Here is a 13,934-nt window from a genome sequence, read left to right on the forward strand (position 1 = left end):
ACTCACGTGATCATTGAATCTTCCAGTCAAAAATCTAACACCACGTTTCTGAATTGTTTCTATGTCTTCTTGAAATCCGACCTGATACAGATCCCAAACACTTCAGCAGTACTCAAGAATGGGTCGCACTAGTGTTCTGTATGCGGTCTCCTTTACAGATTAGCCACAATTTCCTAAAATTCTACCAATAAACCGAAGTCGATCACACGCCTTCCCTATTACGATACTCACGTGCTCATTCTATTTCATATCGCTTTACAACGTTACGACTAGATAGTTAATCGATGTGACTGTGCCAAGCAGTACACTATTAACGCTAGCCTGAATGGAGGCTTACTTTGATTTTCCTGTGTGCTTTCTAGTTTATATTTTTAAATATCTTGCATTTTAGGTATTTACAAAGCATAGTCCTACATTTTAATATCAAGGGTAGTTATTGATTGGGTAGTGTACAATGTATTAACTATGTAGTGTATAGTTCCCCCATGTTTGGTGTGTGATTGCTTTGTTGGAATGTGAGTTGAGTTGTTACCCTTCACTCACAGCACAGCCCACTGCTTTAGGCTGTTACCAACGAGAATCACTATGGGAGGCCGGATGTGGAGATCCAAGGGATGCCCAGCACATCCCACGTGTCCGCCGATCGGTCCACTGCTGTGGCTGCTCCAGTTGCTGTCTGCACAGAGCTTGACCGATCACCAATGGTTGAGCGGGAAGTCGTTCCAAGATGTGGCCCTCAACGATAGGCTTTCCAGGGGCGCCGATCGAAAGGCCTCCCTGGTTCGTATGACAAACAGGTTTCAGGCGCTATCTGTGGCTGACAAAGATCATGAGCGCGATACAGTCACTTGTCTTGTTATAGAGGAAGCATCTCAGCCTGCAAGTCTGGGCAACCTTAGGGATATGACTGCCAAGGAGGGGAAGGAATCCATTTTGCAGTCTGTGTGCATACTGAGAGGAGCCATTTTAGACTGAGAGGAGTTACACTCCTGGAAATTGAAATAAGAACACCGTGAATTCATTGTCCCAGGAAGGGGAAACTTTATTGACACATTCCTGGGGTCAGATACATCACATGATCACACTGACAGAACCACAGGCACATAGACACAGGCAACAGAGCATGCACAATGTCGGCACTAGTACAGTGTATATCCACCTTTCGCAGCAATGCAGGCTGCTATTCTCCCATGGAGACGATCGTAGAGATGCTGGATGTAGTCCTGTGGAACGGCTTGCCATGCCATTTCCACCTGGCGCCTCAGTTGGACCAGCGTTCGTGCTGGACGTGCAGACCGCGTGAGACGACGCTTCATCCAGTCCCAAACATGCTCAATGGAGGACAGATCCGGAGATCTTGCTGGCCAGGGTAGTTGACTTACACCTTCTAGAGCACGTTGGGTGGCACGGGATACATGCGGACGTGCATTGTCCTGTTGGAACAGCAAGTTCCCTTGCCGGTCTAGGAATGGTAGAACGATGGGTTCGATGACGGTTTGGATGTACCGTGCACTATTCAGTGTCTCCTCGACGATCACCAATGGTGTACGGCCAGTGTAGGAGATCGCTCCCCACACCATGATGCCGGGTGTTGGCCCTGTGTGCCTCGGTCGTATGCAGTCCTGATTGTGGCGCTCACCTGCACGGCGCCAAACACGCATACGACCATCATTGGCACCAAGGCAGAAGCGACTCTCATCGCTGAAGACGACACGTCTCCATTCGTCCCTCCATTCACGCCTGTCGCGACACCACTGGAGGCGGGCTGCACGATGTTGGGGCGTGAGCGGAAGACGGCCTAACGGTGTGCGGGACCGTAGCCCAGCTTCATGGAGACGGTTGCGAATGGTCCTCGCCGATACCCCAGGAGCAACAGTGTCCCTAATTTGCTGGGAAGTGGCGGTGCGGTCCCCTACGGCACTGCGTAGGATCCTACGGTCTTGGCGTGCATCCGTGCGTCGCTGCGGTCCGGTCCCAGGTCGACGGGCACGTGCACCTTCCGCCGACCACTGGCGACAACATCGATGTACTGTGGAGACCTCACGCCCCACGTGTTGAGCAATTCGGCGGTACGTCCACCCGGCCTCCCGCATGCCCACTATACGCCCTCGCTCAAAGTCCGTCAACTGCACATACGGTTCACGTCCACGCTGTCGCGGCATGCTACCAGTGTTAAAGACTGCGATGGAGCTCCGTATGCCACGGCAAACTGGCTGACACTGACGGCGGCGGTGCACAAATGCTGCGCAGCTAGCGCCATTCGACGGCCAACACCGCGGTTCCTGGTGTGTCCGCTGTGCCGTGCGTGTGATCATTGCTTGTACAGCCCTCTCGCAGTGTCCGGAGCAAGTATGGTGGATCTGACACACCGGTGTCAATGTGTTCTTTTTTCCATTTCCAGGAGTGTATTTTAGATGTTGAATGGGTCCTTCCGGATGCCATGAAGAGCATAGAGTGCAGTCAACCGCAGGTAGAGGTTCATGTCGGCTCTAATTTTGTGTGTCGCTTTATATTGGAAGAGATGCTTTCTGGTTTCGGGCGGCTATCTGAAGTGGTAAAGACTCCCAGTACTGTTTGCGAGATCAAAGCATGGCTTACCATGTGCAGCATCGTCAACAGGACCTCTGGTACAGAGACAAGTGGAGGGTCGGAACCAGAGGCTCAGACCGTTCTGCGATAATGCAGACTGCAGATTCCTCGACTTGCACCGTAGTTTCGTGGGATTTCGGATTCTACTTAATATGTCATGGGTTCATTACATACTGGAGGCGGTTACACGGGTAGCGAGGGCTGTGGACTGGGGGATTTTTTAGGTTAGTATGTCTCGGGAAAGTACAGATAGGGTGCAGGGAAAACGCAGGACCTAGAAACAATCGGTGCTGTAACTGTAAACTGTCACGGCTGTGGTGGGGAAAGAACCAAAGCTTCAGACGCTAATAGAAAGCACTGAAAGCTGTCTAAAGCCGGAGACAAGTTCGGCCGAAATTTTTACGAAGTACATAAGATTATTTAACCAGTTGTTGGTGGGGTCTTTATTGCAGTTAGGAATAGCTTACTTTATAGTGAAATTGAAGTAGTTTCTTCCTGTGTGTTAGTATGAGTAGAAGCTATACTTGAGAGTCGGAATAAATTAAAATTGGTTCTTTTTATCGAGCCCCCCCCCCCCCTCCCCTATTTAGATGACACAGTTACTGAATAATTCAAAGAAAACTTGAGTCTTTTTCTAACGAGTAACCCAGTCATGCGATAATAGTTGGCAGAGATATCCATCTACCGTAGATATGTTGGCGAAAATACATGTTTAATGTAAGAGGTAGGCACAAAACTTCGTTCGAAACCGTACTGACGCTTTTTGCGAAAATTGTTTTGAACGATTACTTCAGGCACTCGAAGTGGAAATAGATGCAAAAACGTGGTTGACCACTTACCTACCAACAAATAATCCTGAGCAGACAGGGAGCACCAGGATGGATATAGGGCTTAGTGACCGCAAGGTCGTTTGCCGAGACTGAATACCGTGACATCTAAATCCACCAAAAATAAACACAAAGTATATCGATCTAAAAAAAAGCAGGCGGAGATTCGGTTGACGCCTACCTAAGAGACAGTCAGACAGTCTCTACTCCTTCCAAACCAACTATGTAAACGTAGACAAGATGTGGATTATACTCAAAGGAATAGTGTCGAAAGCAATTGAGAGGCATATATCTACACTAATAATAAAACTGTAAAAGCGTCGTGTGTGTCTGTTTGAACGCGCTAATCTCTAATTTTGTTCTAGGCGAGTTTTCATGGTGTTTTTATAGGTAACTCGGCGTACCTTAGGGCAACGTAAGACTTTATTTCATCAAAAAAGATCGCAGAAGAAAGATATCTTCATATATCACAAAAATGTACGTGTGTAAACTGTCAAGCCACATTAATGTTACCACCAGTCAAAAGCCTGAATAAACCACCTTTTCCTGCACGAACCGCTGCGAGACGTGCAAGAGGAGAGGTGGGACAATATTGACAGGGATGCGGGACCATAAAGAATCTAGTTCCATGGCTAACTGCGCCTAGGTTTCTCGATTGAGGATTCATGGCACGTGTAGCCACATTGAAGTGATCCTACAGACTATCGATTGGGTTTAAATCAGGGAAGTTTGGCGGCCAGAGGAGTAGACTGTAAACTCATCCCGCTGCTCTTCGAACCCCACATGAACACAGCAAGCTGTGTCGTACGTTGCACCGTCCTGCTGTTAGACGCTACTGCGCCGAGGAAAAACAAACTGCATGTAGGGGTGGACACGGTAAACACCCTTCCGACAATTGTTTCAGGATGTTTACTGTCAGACGTTTCACGCTCTACATGCCAACGATCACCTCTCCGATGGAGCGTAAAGTGTGATTTATCTGAAAAGGCCACCTATCGCTACTCAGTAGACGTCCACTTGTGATATTTTATACTTATATGGATATGGTGTCCGTTATTTCGGACATGTCCGAAAGAACAGACACCATTGATGACCTGCAGCCGCCTGGAATGAAATTAGAATTATGTTAATACCTCCAGCTGCTGACAGGCGTTGATATGTATAACGGGGACAGGTGAAAATGTGTGCCCCGACCTGGATTCGAACCCGGGATCCCCTGCTTACAAGGCAGACGCTCTATCCATCTGAGCCACCGACGGCACAGAGGATAGGGTGACTGCAGGGACTATCTCGCGCACGTCTCCCACGGGACCCACATTCTCACCTTGTATGTCCACACACTACATTCGCAGTGTCCCACGCCAACATCTTCTTTCGGACATGTCCGAAAGAACAGACGCCATATACATATACAGGGTTATTACAAATCATTGAACCGATTTCACAGCTCTACAATAACTTTATTATTTGAGATATTTTCACAATGCTTTGCACACACACATACAAAAACTCAAAGTTTTTTTAGGCATTCACAAATGTTCGATATGTGCCCCTTTAGTGATTCGGCAGACATCAAGCCGATAATCAAGTTCCTCCCACAGTCGGCGCAGCATGTCCCCATCAATGAGTTCGAAAGCATCGTTGATGCGAGCTCGCAGTTCTGGCACATTTCTTGGTAGAGGAGGTTTAAACACTGAATCTATCACATAACCCCACAGAAAGAAATCGCATGGGGTTAAGTCGGGAGAGCGTGGAGGCCATGACATGAATTGCTGATCATGATCTCCACCACGACCGATCCATCGGTTTTCCAATCTCCTGTTTAAGAAATGTCGAACATCATGACGGAAGTGCGGTGGAGCACCATCCTGTTGAAAGATGAAGTCGGTGCTGTCGGTTTCCAGTTGTGGCATGAGCCAATTTTCCAGCATGTCCAGATACACGTGTTCAACCGTTTCTTCGCTCACTGCAGGCCGACCCGTTGATTTCCCCTTACAGAGGCATACAGAAGCTTTAAACTGTGCATACCATCACCGAATGGAGTTAGCAGTTGGTGGATCTTTGTTGAACTTCGTCCTGAAGTGTCGTTGCACTGTTATGACTGACTGATGTGAGTGCATTTCAAGCACGACATACGCTTTCTCGGCTCCTGTCGCCATTTTGTCTCACTGCGCTCTCGAGCGCTCTGACGGCAGAAACCAGAAGTGCGGCTTCAGCCGAACAAAACTTTATAAGTTTTTCTACGTATCTGTAGTGTGTCGTGACCATATGTCAATGAATGGAGCTACAGTGAATTTACGAAATCGCTTCAATCATTTGTAATAGCCCTGTAACTATAAAGTTCTGGCAATACCGGCCAAGACATCCTTCTTCCGTGCGGATGCACACATATTCCCCGAATTCTTACGGGACTTGGTTAGAATGTCTTCTACAAGTAATGAGTGTGTTGGGGTGGGACACTGCGAATGTAGTGTGTGGACATACAAGGTGAGAATGTGGGTCTCGCGGGAGGCGTGCGCGAGGTAGTCCCTGCAGTCACGCTATCCTCTGTGCCGCCGGTGGCTCAAATGGACAGAGCGTCTGCCATGTAAGCAGGAGATCCCGGGTTCGAGTCCCGGTCGGGGCACACATTTTCACCTGCCCACGTTGATACATATCAACGCCCGTCAGCAGCTGGAGGTATTAATATAATTCTAATTTCACTTGCGGTATTGGCGTCACAATTCCAGCCCTCGTCGACGATGCCGATAAACATCACTCAGCGTGGCTGCGTGAATCAGAGTCCTGCTGCGGAGGCCCATACGCAGCAACTTTGCCAAACGGTAATTGAGGCGACACTGTTGGTAGTCCTTTGGTTCATCTGGGCAGTCAGTTGCTCAACATCTGCACGTCAGTTCTCCCGTACACATCTACGCAGCCGTCGTTCACCCTTGTCATCTCTGGCCCTTGGTGCGCCACAGTTGCCTCGACGTTGGTTTTCGATAGCGACATTTTGCCGTGCACTGTATATTTGAACCGCGGCGGACCGCGAGCTATTTGCCAATTTAGTCAATTCTGAAATTCTTCCACCCCTGCCCCGAAAGCCAATGATCATGCCGTTTTGGATGTCAGATAAATCGCTCCGTTTCCGCTTTACGGCAACGACTGCAGTTGTTTCGCTTCATATGCCCTCCACTGGTTGTGTTGCCACCTGCCATCTGTTGAGTGGTTATCGCAAATTGATGTCAGACATATGCGGTGGTCACATTAATGTGATCGGCCCGTGTATTGCTTACTATCTGGAAAGGATAAGGGCCAGGAACTCCTATTGGGATGGGATGAAGGTGATAACGTGGAGAGATAGTGGGGACGAGGAGATGAACAGACAGAGACAGGGAAGGTGGAAACGGATATGTATAGGGGGAGAAGAGGATACTGACAGAGATAAGGTGAGGAGAATTGGACAGAGAAAGGGAAGAGGAGGAGATGGGCAGAGAGAGGGGTAGGAAGACATGGACAGAGAAAAGACTGTAGACCGGGGGGGGGGGGGGTGGACTAGGTGGGTCAGAAATGGGGGAGAAGGAGATGGGCAGAGGGGGGTAGAAGGCGATGGACAGAGAGGGAGGGGGCTGAGTAATTGGACAGAGAGAAGGTGAAGGGGGAGATCAACGAGTAGAATGAAATAACTAACAAACCTAAACAATGTCGGGTACTCAACTAGTAGCAACTAACTTAAAAATAGATAGCATTGATCCACAGAGGTACACAAAACAGGCCAGAAACTGTTGCAGAAGGAACGAAAAAATCATGCCAAATTTAATAGAGTACATTATTTCCAAGATGGTGATGTTTCGCTGAAGTTCGAAAGTTACTGCAGACTGCAATGTGAGACACTTTAGTAGTTTCCACAACGAAACTCAAAAGTTTGCTGAAAATCCAAAGAGATTCTGGTCATGTGTAAAGCACACCAGCGGCAGTATGCAATCAACATCTTCACTTTGCCTTAGCAATGGTAATGTTACCAATCACGATGCAACTAATGTGGAGGTACTAAACATGGTTTTCCGATTTTCCTTCACCGAAGAAGACAAAGTTAATATTCCACAATTCGAATCAAGAAGTACTGCCAGCATGACTAACTTAGAAGTAGATATCGTCGGTGTAGCGAAGCAGCTTAAATCACTTAAAAAAGGCGTGGCTTCCGGTCCAGATTGTATACTAGTTAGGTTCCTTTCAGAGTATGCTTATACAATAGCTTTGTACTAAGCAATCATATACAACCGTTCGCTCAATGAAAGACCCGTCCCTAATGTCTGGAAAGTTGCACAGGGCATACCAACACTCAAGAAAGAGGAAATACGAGTAGTACGCTGAATTATAGCAGCACATCAGTGACAACGTTTTACATTAGGATTTTGGAACATATGTTGCAGTCATTTTTGAAAGGGTCTTTCTGCAACTTTGGACAAAATACGCTAAGAACGGTACCGGTTTCCATACACATAAATGCATCCTTCAGCATGAAAAGGGCTTTATTCCACACATTGTGGTTCAAATGGTTCAAATGGCTCTGAGCACTATGGGACTTAACATCTATGGTCATCAGTCCCCTAGAACTTAGAATTACTTAAACTTAACTAACCTAAGGACATCACACAACACCCAGTCATCACGAGGCAGAGAAAATCCCTGACCCCGCCGGGAATCGAACCCGGGAACCCGGGCGCGGGACACACATTGTGAATGGGTTTTTGTGACTTCATTACAGTGTCAGTTTTGAACGTGCTTTACTCCTACAATAATTCCCGCTCAGCAGTAATCATCTTCGCATGTCATCTATCGACAGTCTAATGCACAATGCGTTACGTATCGCTTTTAGTAGTTTAACTGTTGTTACTTCTGTGAGATGTAAAATTGCGTCAAGTATTGAATTGAAACTTAGTGAAAATACCAAGAATCTTTTATTCCCGGAAGTGCCAGTTTTTAATTTTGAAAAGGCTACAGTATTATCAGGAACAAAAAGCAAGACATACAACGTTTACTTGATTGTATTTCGCATGAGTATATGTGTTTGTATGATTATTTGATGAAATTGCCTGCACGTAACAGTGCTGCTGCTGATGATAATCTTCGAAACCATTTTGTACGTACATCGATTAGAGCTACACTACTGTGAAAATCTATGAGCAAAAAAGGAAACAACTTAAAACACTACTAAAAACGTAACTTGAGCATGTGAATAAATTACTTCCTCCAAAAAAGGACCTTATTGCAAGATTTTGGAGCTATTATTTCTAAGAGATGAAAAAACTTTGCAACTGCAGTAATGTCAAAATTCATTCAGTTCTTTAAAGATTTGAAAGCCCATCAAGTTACATTCCATATACTCAACATGCAGAGCGTTTTCTTTAGTTACTGAAAACTGAAGAGTTTGGAGTAATATTACATACTGTGTTCGAACATCCATGAAAACGATTTATTGACAAATAGTCGGCACTGATTCAGAAAATATCGTTCCTGTGAAACACAACTTGCTCTCTATTCACACGAAGTAATGAATGCTATCGACAGGGGATCTCAGATCAATTTCATATTTCTAGATTTCGAGAAGGCTTTCGACACAGTTCCTCACAAGTGATTTCTAACCAAATTGCGTGCTTATGGAGTATCGTCTCAGTTGTGCTACTGGGTTCGTGGTCTCCTGTCAGAAACGTCACAGTTGTAATAACTCACGGAAACTCATCGAGTAAAACAGAAGTGATGTTTGCTATTGCCCAAATAATTGATCTATATAAACTTTTTTTTCTGCGGCGAGATCTACATCTACATCTACATTTATACTCCTCAAGCAACTTAACGGTGTGTGGCGGAGGGCACTTTACGTGCCACTGTCATTACCTCCCTTTTCTGTTCCAGTCGCGTATGGTTCGCGGGAAGAACGACTGCCGGAAAGCCTCTGTGCGCTCTCGAATCTCTCTAATTTTACATTCGTGATCTTCTCGAGAGATATAAGTAGGGGGAAGCAATATATTCGATACCTCATCCAGAAACGCACCCTCTCGAAACCTGGCGAGCAAGCTACACCGCGATGCAGAGCGGCTCTCTTGTAGAGTCTGCCACTTGAGTTTGTTAAACATCTCCGTAACGCTATCACGGTTACCAAATAACCCTGTGACGAAACGCGCCGCTCTTCTTTGGATCTTCTCTATCTCCTCCGTCAACCCGATCTGGTACGGATCCCACACTGATGGGCAATACTCAAGTATAGGTCGAACGAGTGTTTCGTAAGCCACCTCCTTTGTTGATGGACTACATTTTCTAAGGACTCTCCCAATGAATCTCAACCTGGTACCCGCCTTACCAACAATTAATTTTATACGATCATTCCACTTCAGATCGTTCCGTACGCGTACTCCCAGATATTTTACAGAAGTAACTGCTACCAGTATTTGTTCCGCTATCGTATAATCACACAATAAAGGATCCTTCTTTCTATGTATTCGCAATACATTACTTTTGTCTATGTTAAGGGTCAGTTGCCACTCCCTGCACCAAGTGCCTATCCGCTGCAGATCTTCCTGCATTTCAATGCAATTTTCTAATGCTGCAACTTCTCTGTATACTACAGCATCATCCGTGAAAAGCCGCATGGAACTTCCGACACTATCTACTTGGTCATATGTATATATCGTGAAAAGCAATTGTCCCATATCACTCCCATGAGGCACGCCAGAGGTTACTTTAACATGCTGTGTTCTGTTTGCTAAAAACTCTTCAATCCAGCCACACAGCTGGTCTGATATTCCGTAGGCTCTTGCTCTGTTTATCAGGTGACAGTGCGGAACTGTATCGAACGCCTTCCGGAAGTCAAGGAAAATGGCATCTACCTGGGAGCCTGTATCTAATATTTTCTGGGTCTCATGAACAAATAAAGCGAGTTGAGTCTCACACGGTCGCTGTTTCCGGAATCCATGTTGATTACTACAGAGCAGATTCTGGGTTTCCAGAAATGACATAATACGCGAGCAAAAAACATGTTCTAAAATTCTATAACAGATCGATGTCAGAGATATAGGCCTATAATTTTGCGCATCTGCTCGACGACCCTTCTTGAAAACTGGAACTACCTGTGCAATCTTTTTATGAAATTTCAGTCACCAACTTCCTCCTCCGAATGCGAAAATATTTTGTTGGCGCCCAGGTCTATATGATCATCCTGTTAAAATAGAGAAAGACTGAAGTGTTCGTTATTCCAGCGCACTATTCGATAGTGAAACAATAGACAAATAGCTTCCAGGCGGTTGAGTGGGCCCTCTGCTAGCACTTAATTTTGAATTGGAGAGTAGTCATGTATATGTAGATGTAGAATTCTTACGTTTATAGCAAGCTGCCATTCATCACAGCAACTGGAAATCTTGTCTAAGTCAACTTATATCCCCCTAGAATCATTCAACGACGTCTGCTCATCAGGGCCAGTCGAAAAATAATACGATGTTCTCGTTCTGGGAGAACCCGTGCCTACTCTTCTTGGCACATTGTTGTCCTGACCGACGAGCACGTAGGGGTCATAACCATATTTCCGAGAAAGTTCGCTCCGTTGAAGAGGGGTCAAAAGAAGCGAACACGTCTCTCGGCTTATCCGCAAATATTCGTGTCAAACTTTCCCATGTGCGGGTTTCGAACACGAAACCCAATTTTGTGAAGCCGAGACGCTAGCCGTTGTGTCATCGCTTCGGTTGAGCATATTATGCGCCAAGAGGCATAAAAAATACCTCGAAAACTTTGACTGTCGTTTCCTCAGAAATGGTCGAGCTTCTGAAGACAAGCCGAGACCGTTTTCGCTTATTTTGGCGCCTCTTCCACTGGACATTGTTCCTGGGAAGTCAGATTATGGCACTTGCCATGTTCTCCTCTTGAGTCCATATCGTCACTGGTCGTTTTGCAGTCATTGCACTACAGCCAATTATGTATGCGATGTATCGGTACGATACTCCCATGTTCCTCATGCCAAAGATTCGATGTTTCACGGAGTTCGTAAGATAACAATAGGCTGCAAGTTCGCGTCCTGTGGGCATTCCGTGTCGGGATCTCCATCTAAGATTCTCCGTTATGCACATCCAGCAAGCATCATATATTCCCACCATTTGTCTTCTGTAGGAACGACTGCCTGTATGCCTCTGTACGAGCCCTAATCTCTTCTCTCATCTTATCTTTGTGGTCTTTCCGCGATTCACGAAAAGAACGCCTCCTTTCCTCCAGAGACTCGCACCCGAGTTCCTTGAGCATTTCCGTAACACTCGCGTGATGATCAAACCTACCAGTAACAAATGGCTCTGAGCACTATGGGACTTAACTTCTCAGGTCATCAGTTCCCTATAACTTAGAACTACTTAAACCTAACTAACCTAAGGACAGCACACACAGCCATGCCCGAGGCGGGATTCGAACCTGCGACCGTAGCGGTCGCGCGGTTCCAGACTGTAGCGCCTAGAACCACTCGGCTACCCTGGCCGGCCTACCAGTAACAAATGTAGCAGACCGCCTCTGAATTGCTTCTATGTCATCCCTCAATCCGGCCTGATAGGGATCCCAAACGCTCGAGCAGTACTCAAGAATAGGTCGTATTAGTATTTTATAAGCGGTCTCCTTTACAGATGAACCACAAATACCCAAAATTCTACCCATGAACCGAAGACGACTATCCGCCTTCCCCACAACTGTCATTACATGCTTGTCCCACTTCATATCGCTTTGCAATGTTACGCCCAAATATTTAATCGACGTGACTGTGTCAAGCGCTACACTACGAATGGGGTATTCAAACATTACGGGATGCTTTTTCCTATTCATCTGCATTAATTTACATTTATCTATATTTAGAGTTAGCTGCCATTCTTTACACCAATCACAAATCCTGTCCAAGTCATATTGTATCCTCCTACAGTCACTCAACGACGACACCTTCCCGTACACCACAGCATCATCAGCAAACAGCCGCACATTGCTATGTACCCTATCCAAAAGATCATTTACATCAACATCTACATCTACATGATTACTCTGCAATTCACATTTAAGTGTTTGGCAGAGGGTTCATCGAACCACAATCATACTATCTCTCTACCATTCCACTCCCGAACAGCGCGCGGGAAAAACGAACACATAAACCTTTCTGTTCGAGCTCTGATTTCTCTTATTTTATTTTGATGATCATTCCTACCTATGTAGGTTGGACTCAACAAAATATTTTCGCATTCGGAAGAGAAAGTTGGTGACTGAAATTTCGTAAATAGATCTCGCCACGAAGAAAAACATCTTTGCTTTAATGACTTGCATCCCAACCCGCGTATCATATCTGCCACACTCTCTTCCCTATTACGTGATAATACAAAACGAGCTGCCCTTTTTTGCACCCTTTCGATATCCTCCGTCAATCCCACCTGGTAAGGATCCCACACCGCGCAGCAATTTTCTAACAGAGGACGAGCGAGTGTAGTGTAAGCTGTCTCTTTAGTGGACTTGTTGAATCTTCTAAGTGTCCTGCCAATGAACGCAACCTTTGGCTCGCCTTCCCCACAATATTATCTATGTGGTCTTTCCAACTGAAGTTGTTCGTAATTTTTACACCCAGGTACTTAGTTGAATTGACAGCCTTGAGAATTGTACTGTTTATCGGTTAATCGAATTCCAACGGATTTCTTTTGGAACTCATGTGGATCACCTCACACTTTTCGTTATTTAGCGCCAACTGCCACCTGCCACACCATACAGCAATCTTTTCTAAATCGCTTTGCAACTGATACTGGTCTTCGGATGACCTTACTAGACTGTAAATTACAGCATCATCTGCGAACAACCTAAGAGAACTGCTCAGATTGTCACCCAGGTCATTTATATAGATCAGGAACAGCAGAGGTCCCAGGACGCTTCTCTGAGGAACACCTATGTAGATAGAAAACAACAGCGGACCTACCACACTTCCCTGGGGCACTCCAGATGATACCCGGACCTCCGATCAACACTCGCCATCGAGGACAACGTACTGCGTTCTATTACTTAAGAAATCTTCGAGCCACTCACATATTTGGGAACCAATCCCATAGGCTCGTACTTTAGTTAGGAGTCTGCAGTGGTGGTACCGTAGTGTTCGGTTGAAGGTGTTCATGTTGTAACACTTTCCATTTTCGTCGGTGTTATACTACTGAAGATACGTACGTGAGACCACACTTTCCACATCCCATGAACTGGGGACATCTTGCGATCTATAACGTCCACGAGTTTTGTGCACACACAATAAAGAAAGAAAACGATGTAGATACGATATAATGGTGGACCTACCATAACGCCGGTATTAACTCCCGGTAGAATATACTGCACATTTGTTGGTGGAAAGGAACAGATGGTTGTCGTCTATAAGCCGCAACTGGAAAAGAAACTCCGGTTTTATACGCAGCCATTCGAAAGTAACTGCTATGAACTGTATCCAGAGAGATTTGGTGAGGCAATAGCGGAAAGATACGAGCGCGGAAAGAGCTGGGA

General features: G+C 45.9%; 2 non-coding genes across 2 annotated transcripts; one reads left to right on the plus strand and one right to left on the minus strand.

Moving 5' to 3' along the window:
- Positions 1-4,601: 4,601 nt before the first annotated feature.
- Trnat-ugu (transfer RNA threonine (anticodon UGU)) lies at positions 4,602-4,676 on the minus strand. Its single transcript has one exon. It is a non-coding gene; the product is annotated as a tRNA-Thr (tRNA).
- Positions 4,677-5,967: 1,291 nt separating this feature from the next.
- Positions 5,968-6,042, plus strand: Trnat-ugu (transfer RNA threonine (anticodon UGU)). The gene has a single exon. It is a non-coding gene; the product is annotated as a tRNA-Thr (tRNA).
- Positions 6,043-13,934: the final 7,892 nt, after the last annotated feature.

The sequence above is a fragment of the Schistocerca cancellata genome, chromosome 9 (genome assembly GCF_023864275.1).
Source record: "Schistocerca cancellata isolate TAMUIC-IGC-003103 chromosome 9, iqSchCanc2.1, whole genome shotgun sequence".
NCBI lineage: Eukaryota > Metazoa > Arthropoda > Insecta > Orthoptera > Acrididae > Schistocerca > Schistocerca cancellata.